This window comes from Salvelinus fontinalis, chromosome 18 (assembly GCF_029448725.1).
Source record: "Salvelinus fontinalis isolate EN_2023a chromosome 18, ASM2944872v1, whole genome shotgun sequence".
Lineage (NCBI taxonomy): Eukaryota > Metazoa > Chordata > Actinopteri > Salmoniformes > Salmonidae > Salvelinus > Salvelinus fontinalis.
The window spans coordinates 45,382,042-45,398,593 of NC_074682.1; the positions used below are offsets into that span (position 1 = coordinate 45,382,042).

Below are 16,552 nucleotides of genomic sequence, written 5' to 3' on the forward strand. Positions count from 1 at the left end.
ATGAATCTTCCAGTGGCTATCACCAACTTCCACACCCTGGAATTCATTCATTCATTTAACTTCTTATGGCTGGGGGCAGTATTGAGTAGCTTGGATGAATAAGGTGCCCAGAGTAAACTGCCTGCTACTCAGGCGTAGAAGCTAAGATATGCATATAATTAGTAGATTTGGATAGAAAACACTGTAGTTTCTAAAACTGTTTGAATGATGTCTGTGTGTATAACAGAACTCATATGGCAGGCAAAAACCTGAGAAAAAAATCCAACCAGAAAGTGGGAAATCTGAGGTTTGTAGGTTTTCAAGTCTTTGCCTATCCAATACACAGTGTAAAGTTTGGTCCGATTGCACTTCCTAAGGCATCCACTAGATGTCAACGGTCTTTAGAACCTTGTTTGATGCTTCTACTGTGAAGGAGGGGGGAATGAGAGCTGTTTGAGTCAGGGGTCTGGCAGAGTGCCACGAGCTCAGTCTCGCACGCTCCCGTGAGAGTTAGCTGCGTTCCATTGCATTTCTAGAGACAAAGGAATTCTCCGGTTGAAACATTATTGAAGATTTATGATAAAAACATCTTAAAGATTGATTCTATACTTCGTTTGCCATGTTTCTACAAACTGTAATATGACTTTTCGTCTGAACTTTCGCCTGGACTTGCCCGCGCCTCCTGAGTTTGAATTTGTGTACTAAACGCGCAAACAAAAAGGAGCAATTTGGGCATAAATGATGGACTTTATCGAAAAAAATAAACATTTGTGGAATTGGGATTCCTGGGAGTGCATTCTGATGAAGATCATCAAAGGTAAGTGAATATTTATAATGCTATTTCTGACTTCTGTTGACTCCACAATATGGCGGGTACCTGTATGGCTTGTTTTTGTGTCCGAGCGCCGTACTCTGATTATTGCATGGTGTGCTTTTGCCGTAAAGTTTTTTTTAAATCTGACACAGCGGTTGCATTAACCTGTTGGGGATGGGGGCGCTGTTTAGACTATTTATGCTAATTGGGTAATTTTTGAAACGGCTTCCCACAAAATCCTTGATCGTACAATATGCATATTATTATTATTATTGGATAGAAAACAGTCTATAGTTTCTATAGGAGTTGAAATTTTGTCTCTAAGTGGAACAGAGCCCATTCTACAGCAATTTCCCTGACATGGAGTCAGATTTGAGAAATGTTGGCCACTGTTCTGAAGTCAGTTAAAAAGGCACTGTTATTGCTATGACTATACGGACACTTCTTACGTCTTCCCCTGGATGCCTTTACGTGATGACGATTCCAATGGGGTCGATTGCGCGTTCACAGGCCCTATAAATCAAAAAACCCTGTAGCTAGCAAGTCTTTCCTTGCTGCGTAACGCGCGTGCTGGACACCGACCCGCTCCTGTTCCAAGCGTTAGTTTAGCCTGTTATATTTCTCCGGTCATCTTTTCACTCGTTATAGGAGTTACAAACATCATAAGGTAGTTAATTTAAAGCGTTTTATAGCAATTTATATCCGTTTAGTGCGATTTTGGGACATTTATTTTTGAAACGATGTGAATAGTTGGGCACGCTTTTCAGTTCATCCCGAACGCAGTTGGCATTTCCACATGGCAAGAGGACAGCTTTCCACCAAAAGACGTTTACTCCCAAGAAAGGATCCTTTGCCCAAGATACTGATGGAAGAACAGCTCAAGGTAGGACATTTTTATTATGATAAATCGTGTTTCTGTCGAAACATTTTAGTGGCTTAGGACGCCATGTTTTTTGACGTAGCTTCGCTTGGCGCAAACTGTATTGAAAAGTAAGGATAAATTAAATGTAATTCCGCAATTGTATTAAGAATTAAATTGTCTATCAATCCCTGTCCACCCTATATTTTTTAGTCACGTTTATGAGTATTTATGTATAAGAGTAGATCACTGTCTAAGTGGCGCAAGGACATTTTCTGACCAACTGAGCTACATTTCACATTGTCTAACCATGATTTTGGTGGCTAAATATAAACATTTTCGATCAAACTGTATATGCATGTTGTAATGTGATGTTACAGGAGTGTCATCGGAAGAATTCTGAGAAGGTTAGTGAAAAAATTAATATCTTTTGGCGATGTTGACTTTTATCGCTCACTTTGGCTAGAATCAATGCTGGGCTGCTATGTGGTATGTGCTATGCTAATATAACGATTTATTGTGTTTTCGCTGTAAGACACTTAGAAAATCTGAAATATTGTCTGTATTCACAGGATCTGTGTCTTTCGATTCGTGTATGCTGTGTATTTTTACGAAATGTTTGATGATTAGTAAGTAGGTAAACACGTTGCTCTAAGTAGTTTTTCTATTCCATTTGTGACGGTGGGTGCAATTGTAACCTATGCCATCTACCTGAAATGTGCACTTTTTTCTAACAAAACCTATCCCATACCATAAATATGTTATCAGACTGTCATCTGATGAGTTTTTTTGTTGGTTAGGGGCTATAAATATCTTAGTTTAGCCAAATTGGTGATGGCTACTGGTGTTGGTGGACAAATAAAAGATGGTGGATTATGCTAATGTGTTTTTAGGTAATAGATGTACATCTTTACATATTGTGTCTTCCCTGTAAAACATTTTAAAAATCGGACATGTTGACTGGATTCACAAGATCTGTGTCTTTCATTAGCTGTATTGGACTTTAATGTGTGAAAGTTAAATATTTAAAAAAAATATTTTTTTTTGAATTTCGCGGCACTGGTTTTTCAGTGGGGGGGGGGGGGGGGGGGGGGGGGGGGGGGGGGCCGCTAGCGCCACGCTGATCCTAGACAGGTTAAGGAGAAGTTTATCTAAAGTTCTATGTATAACACTTGTATCATTTATCAATGTTTATTATGAGTATTTCTGTAAATTGATGTGGCTCTCTGCAAAATCACTGAATGTTTTGGAGGAAAAACATTACTGAACATAATGCGCCAATGTAAACTAAGATTTTTTGATATAAATATGAACTTTATCGAACAAAACATACATGTATTGTGTAACACGAAGTCCTATGAGTGTCATCTGATGAAGATCATCAAAGGTTAGCGATTCATTTTATCTATATTTCTGCTTTTTGTGACTCCTCTCTTTGGCTGGAAAAATGGCTATGTTTTTCTGTGACTAGGTACTGACCTAACATAATCAGATGGTGTGCTTTCGTCGTAAAGCCTTTTTGAAATCGGACACTGTGGTGGGATTAACAACAAGTTTTTCTTTAAAATGGTGTAAAATACTTGTGTGTTTGAGTAATTTTAATTATGAGATTTCTGTTGCTTGAATTTGGCACCCTGCACTTTCACTGGCTGTTGTCAAGTCGATCCTCTTAACGGGATCTCAGCCGTAAGAAGTTAACCAACATCACAGCTAGATTTGGTATCAACTATTTCACTGTGAAGTGACTGGTCTTTTTAACACCTACCCACACACACCCACACACCCACGCACGCAAACCTAACTACCACTTCTGAGGACTCAAAACAGGCAGTAAACAAAATGAATGAATTAACACTTATGTACATCTGGTACACACACAGGTGCTGACTTTAGAGTAGGTGGCGTGCATGTGTACAATTCCACACACTCTGCTTCCCTCTCACAAACACTGCAAAGCAGTGATGTTACCTCACTCAAAAGAGCCTTCTCTTCCTGTCTCTCCTTTACGTCACCACACCTCACCTGATTTATAGGTGCATGGCGGCCATGCTTTCCCTGGGCAAGTGACTCTAAAAGGCCCAGCACTGCGTTCTATTTGTCTTATTTACAGGCTAGTGAATTATTTAAATTCCCCTCTGTAAATAAAACTACGAGAGGGCTAGGCCCAAGGCAGGCACTGCAGAGGAGACGAGGCAATTTTGAAGCGAGCCTGCTGCACCATTAACATTAATTGCAACAATAAATGCCTGTGTGCTTATGTAAACCATTCTCCATTTAATCTTCCCCACAGAGGAGACCTGAGAAATAGGAAGGCAGACACAAACTAAGGCCTTTTGAGTTCTGTATGTTGCCTCGAAATGGACTATACATGCACAGTGCACACATTCAAATGCACACAGAAATTGTGGTGCTTCAACAAAAGCCACACACGCACCGACTCCACTGAGCACTACAAACTAGAGGTCGACCGATTATGATTTTTCAACGGCGATACCGATAACGATTATTGAAGGACCAAAAGAAGCCGATACCGATTAATCGGCCTATTTTTTTAAATGTATTTGCAATAATGACAATTACAACAATACTGAATGAACACTTATTTTAACTTAATATAATACATCAATAAAATCAATTTAGCCTCAAATAAATAATGAAACATGTTCAATTTCAATTTGGTTTAAATAATGCAAAAACAAAGTGTTGGAGAAGAAAGTAAAAGTGCAATGTGTGCCATGTAAGAAAGCCAACGTTTAAATTCCTTGCTCAGAACATATGAAAGCCGATTTAATTAGGGCCGATTTCAAGTTTTCATAACAATCGGAAATCGGTATTTTTGGACACCGATTTGGCAGATATATATATATATATATATATATATTCCTTTTACACCTTTTATTCAATCTTTATTTAACTAGGAAAGTTAGTTAAGAACACATTCTTATTTTCAATGACGGCCTAGGAACGGTGAGTTAACTGCCTCGTTCAGGGGCAGAACGACAGATTTTTACCTTGTCAGCTCGGGGGAATTCAATCTTGCAACCTAACAGTTAACTAGTCCAACGCTCTAACCACCTGATTACATTGCACTTCACGAGGAGCCTGCCTGTTACATGAGTGCAGCAAGAAGCCAAGGTAAGTTGCTAGCTAGCATTAAACTTATCTTATAAAAAACAATCAATCACTAGTTAACTACACATGGTTGATGATATTACTAGTTTATCTAGCTTGTCCTGCATTGCATATAATCAATGCGGTGCCTGTTAACTTCTCATCGAATCACAGCCTACTTCGCCAAATGGGTGATTATTTAACAAGCACATTCGTGAAAAAAGCACTGTCGTTGCACCAATGTGTACCTAACCATAAACATCAATGCCTTTCTTTAAAATCAATACACAAGTATATCTTTTTAAACCTGCATATTTAGTTAATATTGCCTGCTAAACATGAATTATTTTAACTAGGGAAATTGTGTAACTTCTCTTGCGTTCTGTGCAAGCAGAGTCAGGGTATATGCAGCAGTTTGGGCCGCCTGGCTCATTGCGAACTGTGTGAAGAACATTTATTCCTAACAAAGACCGTAATTCATTTGCCAGAATTGTACATAACTATGACATAACACTGAAGGTTGTGCAATGTAACAGCAATATTTAGACTTAGGCATGCCACCCGTTAGATAAAATACGTAACGGTTCCGTATTTCACTGAAAGAATAAACTTTTTTTTTCTCGAAATGATAGTTTCCTGATTTGACCATATTAATTTACATTTACATTTTAGTCATTTAGCAGACGCTCTTATCCAGAGCGACTTACAGTAGAGTGCATACATTTTTTATTACATTTTTTTTTTTAAATACTGAGACAAGGATATCCCTACCGGCCAATCACTCCCTAACCCCTAACCCGGACGACGCTATGCCAATTGTGCGTTGCCCCACGGACCTCCCGGTTGCGGCCGGCTGCGACAGAGCCTGGGCGTGAACCCAGAGACTCTGGTGGCGCAGCTAGCACTGCGATGCAGTGCCCTAGACCACTGCGCCACCCGGGAGGTACTGACCTAAGTCTCCTATTTCTGTGTGTAATTATGTTAGAATTAAGTCTATGATTTGATAGAGCAGTCTGACTGAGCGGTGGTAGCAGCAGCAGGCTCGTAAGCATTCATTCAAACAGCACTTTCGTGCATTTGCCAGCAGCTCTTCGCTGTGCTTCAAGCATTGAGCTGTTTATGACTTCAAGCCTATCAACTCCCGAGATTAGGCTGGTGTAACCGATGTGAAATGGCTAGCTAGTTAGCGGGATGCGCGCTAGTAGCGTTTCAATCGGTGACGTCACTCGCTCTGAGGCCTTGAAGTAGTTGTTCCCCTTGCTCTGCAAGGGCCCCGGCTTTTGTGGAGCGATGGGTAATGATGCTTCGAGGGTGGTTGTTGTCGATGTGTCCCTGGTTCAAGCCCAGGTAGCGGCGAGGAGAGGGACGGAAGCTATACTGTTACACTGGCAATTCTATAGTGCCTATAAGAACATCCAAGAGTCAAAGGTATATGAAATACAAATGGTAGAGAGAGAAATAGTCCTACAATTCCTATAATAACTACAACTTAAAACTTCTTACCTGGGAATATTGAAAACTCATGTTAAAAGGAACCACCAGCTTTCATATGTTCTGAGCAAAGAACTTAAACGTTAGCTTTCTTACATGGCACATATTGCACTTTTACTTTCTTCACCAACACTTTGTTTTTGCATTATTTAAACCAAATTGAACAAGTTTCATTACCTATTTTAGGCTAAATTGATTTTATTTGATGTATTATATTAAGTTAAAATAAGTGTTCATTCAGTATTGTTGTAATTGTTATTATTACAAATATATATATAAAAATCGTCCGTTTAATTAGCGGCTTTTTTTTGGTCCTCCAATAATTGGTATCGGCATTGAAAAATCATAATCGGGCGACCTCTAATATCAACCATCCTGGGTTCTGTTCAAAAGGGTAGTGAGAGAACAAGTGAGAGAGAGCGTGACACAGCCAGTGCAGCCCGAGACCGACAGGCGGCGCAGCCCGAGACCGACAGGCGGCGCAGACCGAGACCGAAAGGCGGCGCAGACCGAGACCGAAAGGCGGCGCAGCCCGAGACCGACAGGCGGCGCAGCACGAGACCGACAGGCGGCGCAGCACGAGACCGACAGGCGGCGCAGCACGAAACCGACAGGCGGCGCAGCACGAAACCGACAGGCGGCGCAGCACGAAACCGACAGGCGGCGCAGCACGAAACCGACAGGCGGCGCAGCCAGAGACCGACAGGCGGCGCAGCCAGAGACCGACAGGCGGCGCAGCCAGAGACCGACAGGCGGCGCAGCCAGAGACCGACAGGCGGCGCAGCACGAGACCGACAGGCGGCGCAGCACGAGACCGACAGCCAACGGAAGCAAAACAAACAAAAGGAAAAGGGAGAAGAGAGAAGCGGAGGAACAGAGAGAGGAAAGAGGGAGGGAAGGGAGGAGAGAAGAGGAAGAACAGAGAGAGGAAAGGGAAGAGAGAAGCGGAGGAACAGAGAGAAGAAAGGATGAGGGAAGGGTTAAAGATTTAAGAGATTAAGGTAAAACTACAACCCACCTCCTAGCCTTGACTTGGCCCACAACCCCAAAAACGTAACACCTCCACTGGTATGTATAGGAAGGCAGATATTCCATTACGCTCTATTGAGGAAGCCTCAATCATCTTTAAAGGAGGACTGAACTTCCTGATTTGGCCTCGGTTTTCAGCTGGTTCATTAAGAAATGCAGCAGCCATGATTGAAGCCAAAGGAGAGTTGTCTTGGGGGGGGGGGTGGTTTAACGTGGGTGTCTCGTGTGTGTTTGCACGTAGCTAGCGTTTGCACATTCACTCTGCCAAAACAGTACACAGTTACAGTCACTCATCCTTCTAGATAACTTGAAATGTCTAACCAGGTCTTCAGCCAGATGGTGTGAAACTGAGGCAAAGTTCACCCGGATTGAGATAAACCCAACACGAGGAAAACTATTACAGTACCCTTAACTCTGTGACATACCATGTTTTCGAATCAACTCGCAAATCTCAGTTTTGGACCAAAATGATCCTTTTTACACTTTGTAGTACATTTTGACACTATAATAAGTGGCGGATTTGACCTAATGAGCCGAAACCCACAACTAAGAGAAGTTCAAACAGAAAGAGGGGAAGTGGAGATTCCGAAATGTGGAAATCGTGCCAGAACTCGGAACGTGATGAAAGTAGGGGCACTCCGCAGAGGGAGAAACACAGCACTGACAGTAGGAAAAGAGGGAGGGCCTGAAGGAAGATAGAGGGAACGCAAAGGAGTGTGAGAATGACAGCAAGAAAGAAAGAAACAGCAGGAGTGAAAGAGAGGGAGAGATGTTTTTTTTTTTCAGGATGAGGTTGTCACACCGGTTTAAAATGTCTGGCAGTCAAGGGGCCGTGAAAAGAGACCTGCACGCGCGCACGCACATACCACACACACCACACACACACACACACACAGGAGACCAACAAGACGACACCAGTGTAAAGGATGTGAAATGGCTAGCTAGTTAGCGGGTACGCACTAATAGCGTTTCAATCGGTTACGTCACTTGCTCTGAGACTTGAAGTAGGGTTTCCCCTTGCTATGCAAGGGGCGCGGCTTTTGTGGAGCGATGGGTAATGACGCTTCGTGGGTGACTGTTGTTGATGTGTGCAGAAGGTCCCTGGTTTGCGCCTGGGTATGGGCGAGGGGACGGTCTAAAGTTATACTGTTACACGAGACCAACAACACACGTGCACACACGCCCAACATGAGCGCACGCACACAGCAAACAAGCGCGCACGCACACACACACACACACACACACACACACACGGCCAACACGCGCGCGCACACACACACACACACACACACACACGACTAACACTGCGTGCGCACACACACGCGACCAACACGACCAACACGCGCGCGCACACACACACACACGACTAACACTGCGTGCGCACACACTCACGACCAACACACACGCGCGCGCGCGCACACACACACACGACCAACGCGCGCGCGCGCACACACACACGACCAACACGCGAGACCAACACGCACACACGACCAACACGCGCGCACACACACACACACGCACACAACCAACGCGCACATGCACACACACACGACCAACACACACACACGACCATCACGCTCACACACACACACGACCATCACGCGCACACACGTGTATGCACATGACCATCACACGCGCATGCACACACACACGACCAACCAACACACCGCACACACACGACCAACACACGCATGCACATGACCGTCATACGCGCAACCAACATACACGACCAACACGCACGCACACACACGACCATAAAGCGCACGCGACCAACACGCACGCGCGACCAACACGCACGCGCGCACGCACGACCAACACGCACGCACACACGACCAACACACGACCAACAGGCACACACTACGCGCGCACACACACACACACGACTAACACTGCGTGCGCACACACACGCGACCAACACGACTGGAGGAAAGTACAGGCTACTGAGTCAATGCCCATTCGCACTACAGAATCAAGTTAAAAGTAGGTCAACTGCAGCAAGGATGTGCTCATGATAATGGTTCTCCTCATTCCAGTTGATAGCAACACAAGCAACACAAGATCAGTGAAATGCCATCCAACAAAAAATAGACTTCAACACTGGTCTATTGAGGCAGATTTGTATCATAACATGTAGAGAGAGGGTGGTGGATTGCTAATAATTTTCTAGCCGTTATTTGCGATGCCACACTAGGGACACGTATGATAAGATGAAATGTGAGGATCCACACATAATTAATTGATGACAGGCAGTGGTAGACTTGGACCGGAATAAGTGTTGGTACTCATTTTGGTTTTCTGTACCTTTTATATTTAGGTGCAGGAGCTCCACAATACTTTTGAGCTATAAGAGGAACAAGAGCTCAAGCAGTAGAACATTTGAGATGCCGGTACTCAGCTCCGGTGAGCTACTGCCCAAGTCAAGCACTGATGGAGTCAAGCCATGGAGTCATAACTACACTATTCCTTCAAAGATGTCCATATTGGGCAGCTACAACTTCTGTGTAACTGAGAAGAAAAATATAACCTTACCAGACATTGCATTTATCAAGAAAAACATCAGGATCGCTGTATCAAATTCCCCTCAGAAGATTGTCCAACAACTTGGTAAGACGTGCAGGTGAGTTGGGCTCAAGATGAAGAGAAAAGTGCATCAAAAGGCAGCAGCATCATTCCTACGCAAGTGTCATTCAGCTACATTGTTGCCACTGGTCGCTGTTGGTCATGAACTGATAACATTTTCAGGGCTCTACACTGGCGTTTTTTACAACAAGCACGTGTGCGCCTAAGTTGGAAAATGTAGGTGCACATAAATATTTATTTGAGGTAATAAAACTAGAATTTTTCTAGGCGCACTGAACAATATGTATTTACATATGCAAGTAAAATGGTAGCACTGTAGAGACCTGATTGTACCAACTTGCAATAGAGCGCTACAGAATTGAAACATTGTAGCCGCAATTAGCTGTGTAGACTAGGCTACAATCTATTTGCAGTGGAATCTGACATTATTTTGAGAGGTTAGAAGACCAACCAGTCTGTCATTCAGTGATTTACAAGCCAAAGCCATGCCAACCCTATGACTGATTAGTGTTGGTGACATTCAACTAGTACCGCCTACTAAACAAGCATTTGTTTCAGGTTTGAGATATTTCATAATTGACATGTGAATAGGTGTCATAGCCTATAACCAACAAGCCAATGTCGGTTTCCTTGAATTATAAAACTGGGGGCAACAGACAAGACAAATCCATCAAATCCATCCAAGATTTAAATGCGTTTGCTTTTATATAAATTCACATTTGGTCAGGGGGAAATATATATATATATTTGAATTGGTGGATGATGTATTTTGGACATGTAATTTGCTCACAAGAATAATACTGAAAAAGTATTCGAGCAAATCCAAGAGTAGACTATAGCAGCGCATATTCAATAGATGACATTCGATGCATGGGGTAGACCAACACAACCACAGACAACTCTCATCCTTCTATTACTCCTCAATACGGAATTATTGCTGTTGAAACAAAGCCTACAAATTGCCTCTCACTAGTCAGCAGATTATGGCTCTTTTCACACACCATTTATCATTATTTTAAAGTTAATAGGGTAATCGATTTTTTTGCTCCAAAGCAGCACACTGGTTCCCATGAGAAATGCTACACCCCTTATGTCCATTTAGGCTCCATTTAGACAATTCCGATATTTTTTCAAATAATTGCTCTTTTAAACATATCACATCAGATTCTTTCACATAATATATTTTTTCAGAGCTGATCTGATCGGTCAAAAATATCAGAATTGGGCTGCCTGTCTAAACGCAGCCTAAGTAGCGTATAACGACTCAGAAGTAACCCTATTAAATAACCCCATACGTGAGAGCATGCCGCGAATTTCAATGTAAAGACATACACGAGCCTCACCACTCACCGCCCAAGAAAGACTGTTTTCCAGGCGACAGTGTCTGTCAGTGAATAGCTATAATTATGTAGTCTATGGAGACATTCCTTCTCAAAAACGCAATGCAACAGCATTCCCTTTGCAATGAGGTAACTAAGACAAGTCTGCTTTCCCGTTTTGAAACTATAGGTCCTTGCCCATGTTTGTTCAAATATAAAAACAAAACGGATATAAGGAAGTTAGGATAGGACGTGGGATAAAACCTGGGTGAATTCAGCAATAACATAGAGAGTGCCCAATTAGGCTCGAACTCTTCTGCTCAGTTTATTTAAGTATCCTATGCGCTTGTACTGTAGAACAGTAAGTGGATGCATCCACACACCTAACGCACAACCCTTGCCAACGACACAATATCCGCAGTTTTCCCACTTCGGTGTTGATCAACCCTTCAGTTGGTTGAATAGGGCTACATAAAATAAATATGCGCATCCAAGACAGCATGCAAAACTACTTGTGAAGTTCAATAGGCTACACAGGTAAATAGACTGGTTGCGTTTTGGTAACCCGTTGTTCGCCTAGTACAAGGGCTGTTTAGAAATCACAAGCTTCAAACTCTTGCAGTCAGACGCAACTGTTATTAAACAGCCAAGACAAACTGTCAACATGGGAGCGAAAACAACTGTTTCAACCCAAAATAAAGTTTATCTCATTCAAACAACGCACCAATTGATCTGGATAGGGTAACTTACAAATTCAAGTGATCCTTGGATTAGATATCCATGCCATGGTTAAATTCCAAAACTTGAGGACATTTTCACTCGTCACGGACTACTAGTGCGTTCACCACGCCGGCTCCCTTCGTGTGAATGGAGAGGAATGCAGCTCGAGGCTTCGAGTGAGAAGCCAGCCTCGATGTGAACAAGCCGGGCGCGAGCAAGTACGGCGTGGATATGCGCTGTCTTGTCCCAATACCTTATACGGTCCACAGAGGGCGCCAGTGAGTCGGCTTGTGGCCACAGCATGTAATTGGCAAAACAATCTCACTTTCTTGGTCTTTGATCTCGTTTCATAAAATGAGAGATACATTTTCTCTGGGTGGAGCTGTGGAATGAATAAGGTTAGGCAATATGAATACCAAATTACCAGTCTACATTTGTCTTTGTCAACAAGAGAGATTATTGCTTCAGGATAGGCTTGGTTGTTCACAAACAGGGTTCATTACAGACCTGTCTATAGAAAATGTTCTTTAAGACAGTAGAAGTGACTTTGAAACCTGAAATGTTAATATTCATAAATAGTCTCAAAATATCAACATCTTACAAAGTGTGTATTGGGCACAGTTCCATGGGTCCCTCGGCAAGGAAGCTTTTGGGATAGCTGAGTTATTCCAACAACCACCTGGCGCTGCATGTGTGCGTGTGCGTGTAAGTGCATGTGTGTGTGCGTGTGTGTGTGTGTGTGCAGCTGTCATGGTTTGGAGAGATAGTACAGAGGATACGACTTGGTCTGAAAGCAGAGAGAATATTTAAGGGTAGCTATTTGTTTGTTCATTGTTGTTGTTATTTTTCTTTGTATTTGTTTTTATTCATATAATATTAACGTGCTCAGGAAAAGAACAAGCAGTTACATTGGACACATGCAGTTGAAATATGTACTGACTGATCTGCAGTTGAAATATGTACTAACTGATCTGTTCGGGGGCACAACTTTGGTTTTAGAAGTGGGGGGGACATAACTTGGCGGGGGTCCTGCCATTTTGGGGGGCATCTGAAGCTAATTTCCTGCATTTCTACACAATCTAATATGACCCATGGCCCTTCTAGCTGTCTCTATTTAGAACAACAAAAAGTAAGCAAAAATACCCACAGTTATCAAGCTAGGTAAGAGATTATTAAATATGTTTAAGTGATTGATAAGACTGAACTAGATCAATGATAATTCAATAATCAGTATTGTGTTGCACCTTCAACCAATAGCCTAACAACTGAACAACTCTTACAAATAAAGTACAAAAACTTTTTGTCTTTATTAAGACATCGTCTATAGCAAATGTTAGCCAGACCGCCCAGCCAGCTCGAGCCGCCTCTCCCCCAACACAACTTCCTTCACATCCTTTTTTTTATATCTCAAGGGAAAGGTTTGGAAAAACAAAAGTTGAATAAAAACACACATACACATTAACACACAGAAACAGTACACCCTTCATATAAATCCTATCATAGGCCTAATAGTACTGTAGAGCTCTTTTTACTTGCACACAATATAGCTGGGTCACATCGTCCTGTCCCTAGGGGTCCATGGCACTGCAGCGCCCCAACCCAACACACCCCACCCAGCTTTTGGATCTTATTGAAACTTTCATTATTGGTTTCAGGTGTGTTAGGCCAAGGCCAGAGTGACAACCAACAGGACAGCAGACCCATAGGGCCAGGACTGAGCAGCCCAGAAGCTAGGGATTGCCTAAATTGGTATCTCGCCTGACGTGGGCATGTTTTCAATACAGACTCCTTTTGTTGTACAGTATTTCATATCAGGCATCTAGTGATACATAACTTGATATTTCTTCCATCCATTGTGGGAGGATAACCAACCTTCCAATAAATGGAAATGCATTTTTTAGCCATTATAAATGCTAGGTTACACAGTTTCTTCTGATAACAGTCTCCTGTATCAACATTTCCAAGCAAACAAAAACAGGGAAAAGGGAGAAGGTGTAGACATTTTGAGATAAAATAACATACTCTTTGCCAGAATTCAGCCAGCCATACCATATTGAAATATGTCCCCTTTTGTGTTTTACACCTCCAGCAGAGGAATAACATTTCTGAGAGTATGATATTCAGTTTCACTGGCATATAGTACATTCTATGGATCGTCTTAAAATGCAGTAATTTATGTGTGACATTACATTAACATGACTGGGCATTTAACATATCTGTATCCATTCATCATCAATAGCATCTCCCAGCTCTTCCTTACATTTTTGTTTTACATATTTTGTGTCATCGGGAAAATACTCTATCAACCCTTGACACAGTTTGGTAATCAACTTTAGCAGTTTGGCAGACTGCCTTAAATATTTTCAATCTTTGAAGCTTCTTGCTTGTCCAGTGTTTGCTGCACAGAGTGAATAATGTGTTGTATCTGCAAAAGTTCTCCTCAGCGCTGTCACCGACTGGTCTTCCCTGGTTGCCTGACCCTGATGAGACCCCTGTCACCGGCTGGTCTTCCCTGGTTGCCTGACCCTGATGAGACCCCTGTCACCGACTGGTCTTCCCTGGTCACCGACTGGTCTTCCCTGGTTGCCTGACCCTGATGAGACCCCTGTCACCGGCTGGTCTTCCCTGGTTGCCTGACCCTGATGAGACCCCTGTCACCGACTGGTCTTCCCTGGTCACCGACTGGTCTTCCCTGGTTGCCTGACCCTGATGAGACCCCTGTCACCGACTGGTCTTCCCTGGTTGCCTGACCCTGATGAGACCCCTGTCACCGACTGGTCTTCCCTGGTTGCCTGACCCTGATGAGACCCCTGTCACCGACTGGTCTTCCCTGGTTGCCTGACCCTGATGAGACCCCTGTCACCGGCTGGTCTTCCCTGGTTGCCTGACCCTGATGAGACCCCTGTCACCGACTGGTCTTCCCTGGTTGCCTGACCCTGATGAGACCCCTGTCACCGACTGGTCTTCCCTGGTTGCCTGACCCTGATGAGACCCCTGTCACCGGCTGGTCTTCCCTGGTTGCCTGACCCTGATGAGACCCCTGTCACCGGCTGGTCTTCCCTGGTTGCCTGACCCTGATGAGACCCCTGTCACCATCTGATCCTGCTCAGATGAGGTATGACAAAGAATTACCTTGGTGCACATTTATACATTGTATTATCCAAAAATCAAATCAATGGTTCAATAACTGAAATGACCATTATTCCCAGATTCACAGACTTTGTATCCGGTCACTGATTGTTTTAATATATTGCAAAATTCAACAGAGCTTCGTAGACTGGCCTTCCCTGGCTGTCTGACCCTGAATGGACACCTGGCACCATCTGATCCTGCTAAGACATGATGAGCATATTGTTGTGTACTGACTGTACACCATGACAGTGAAGCCTGTATAGCTGTTTATACCGTGTCAGTATGAATGTAGGGAATAAGCTAGGGAAACTGACAGATCAATAAAGTTACATTGCTATAGTGACTAATAAAAACTCACATTGTTCTGAAAAAACGTCAGAATATCGGCCTTCAATTGTTTGGCTGTTGGTTTCAGTGAGCCAGCTAACTAGCTAACGTTAGCCAACTTGTGGCTAGCTATAGTTAATGGTACAATGGCAAGTCATCAAATGTACTTCTGTTGAAATGGGACAAAACAAAAGCTACAAAACATTTCCATACACAGCTTTTAGAAACTGCTACTTGACAGATACTGAACTGGCTGTGGTAGCTACTAGCTAGCTAACTAGCTGCTAATAGTTCATTCACTTCAGTCAAGAGGGGATGAAACATTAGCTAACGTAACATGTCAGTTACCCTGCTAGCTCAGCACTGGGGATTTTTTTTCTCTGTCAAACAGCAGTTACCTTGCCAGCTAGATCAGTCAACTAAAGAGTAGCTAGTTTCTGCTCTGCTTGCTTTTAAAACTCAGAGAAAAAGCGCAACACAGACAGCACATGCCTCTGTTTATCTCTACCATGCTGGTCTTGTGGTGTCCATGCCGTCCTAAATCCAGCCGACTGAAATCGGTGAAAACAGCCTGCCCGACCGCTCTGAGGCGTCCGCATGGTCCTAAAGCACACCACTGCCGCATTTTTCTGAAGTCTTGGCTGATTTTCTTTTGATTTTCCCATGATGTCAAGCAAAGAGGCACTGAGTTTGAAGGTAGGCCTTGAAATACATCCACAGGTACGCCTCCAATTGGCCTATCAGAAGCTTCTAACGTCATGACATCATTTACTGCAATTTTCCAAGCTGTTTAAAGGCACAGTCAACATAATGTATGTAAACTTCTGACCCCACTGGAATTGTGATACAGTGAATTATAAATGAAATAATCTCTCTGTAAACAATTGTTGGAAAAATGATGCACAAAGTAGATGTATTAACCGACTTGCCAAAATAATAGTTTGTTAACAAGAAATTTGTGGAGTGGTTGTGAGGCAGAGGTCCAGAGTTCGTGCCAGGTATGGCCTGAATCGGGAGGAAGTAGTACTCGCTAAGCAAGAAGTGTGATAGCCTTTACAGTGGTGCCGTGACCCAGAGATCTACAGTTGCGCTGGGGTCACTGTTGAGTAAGTTTGAGGGGTAAATGTAGCACATGGGGGTGTGTGAAACCTACTCCTCAGCCTGAAGTGTCGCCTCATTAGCTAGCTTTTG

The 16,552-nt window shown here is 43.2% G+C and overlaps 1 protein-coding gene across 1 annotated transcript in view; it reads right to left on the reverse strand.

Moving 5' to 3' along the window:
• Positions 1 to 12,102, reverse strand: part of LOC129815622 (plexin-A1-like) — a 474,873-nt gene extending 462,771 nt beyond the window's left edge. Inside the window, exon 1 of the mRNA XM_055869594.1 lies at positions 11,933 to 12,102. The gene's annotated coding sequence lies outside the window, so the exon portion shown is untranslated. The remainder of the gene's footprint in view (positions 1 to 11,932) is intronic.
• Positions 12,103 to 16,552: the final 4,450 nt, after the last annotated feature.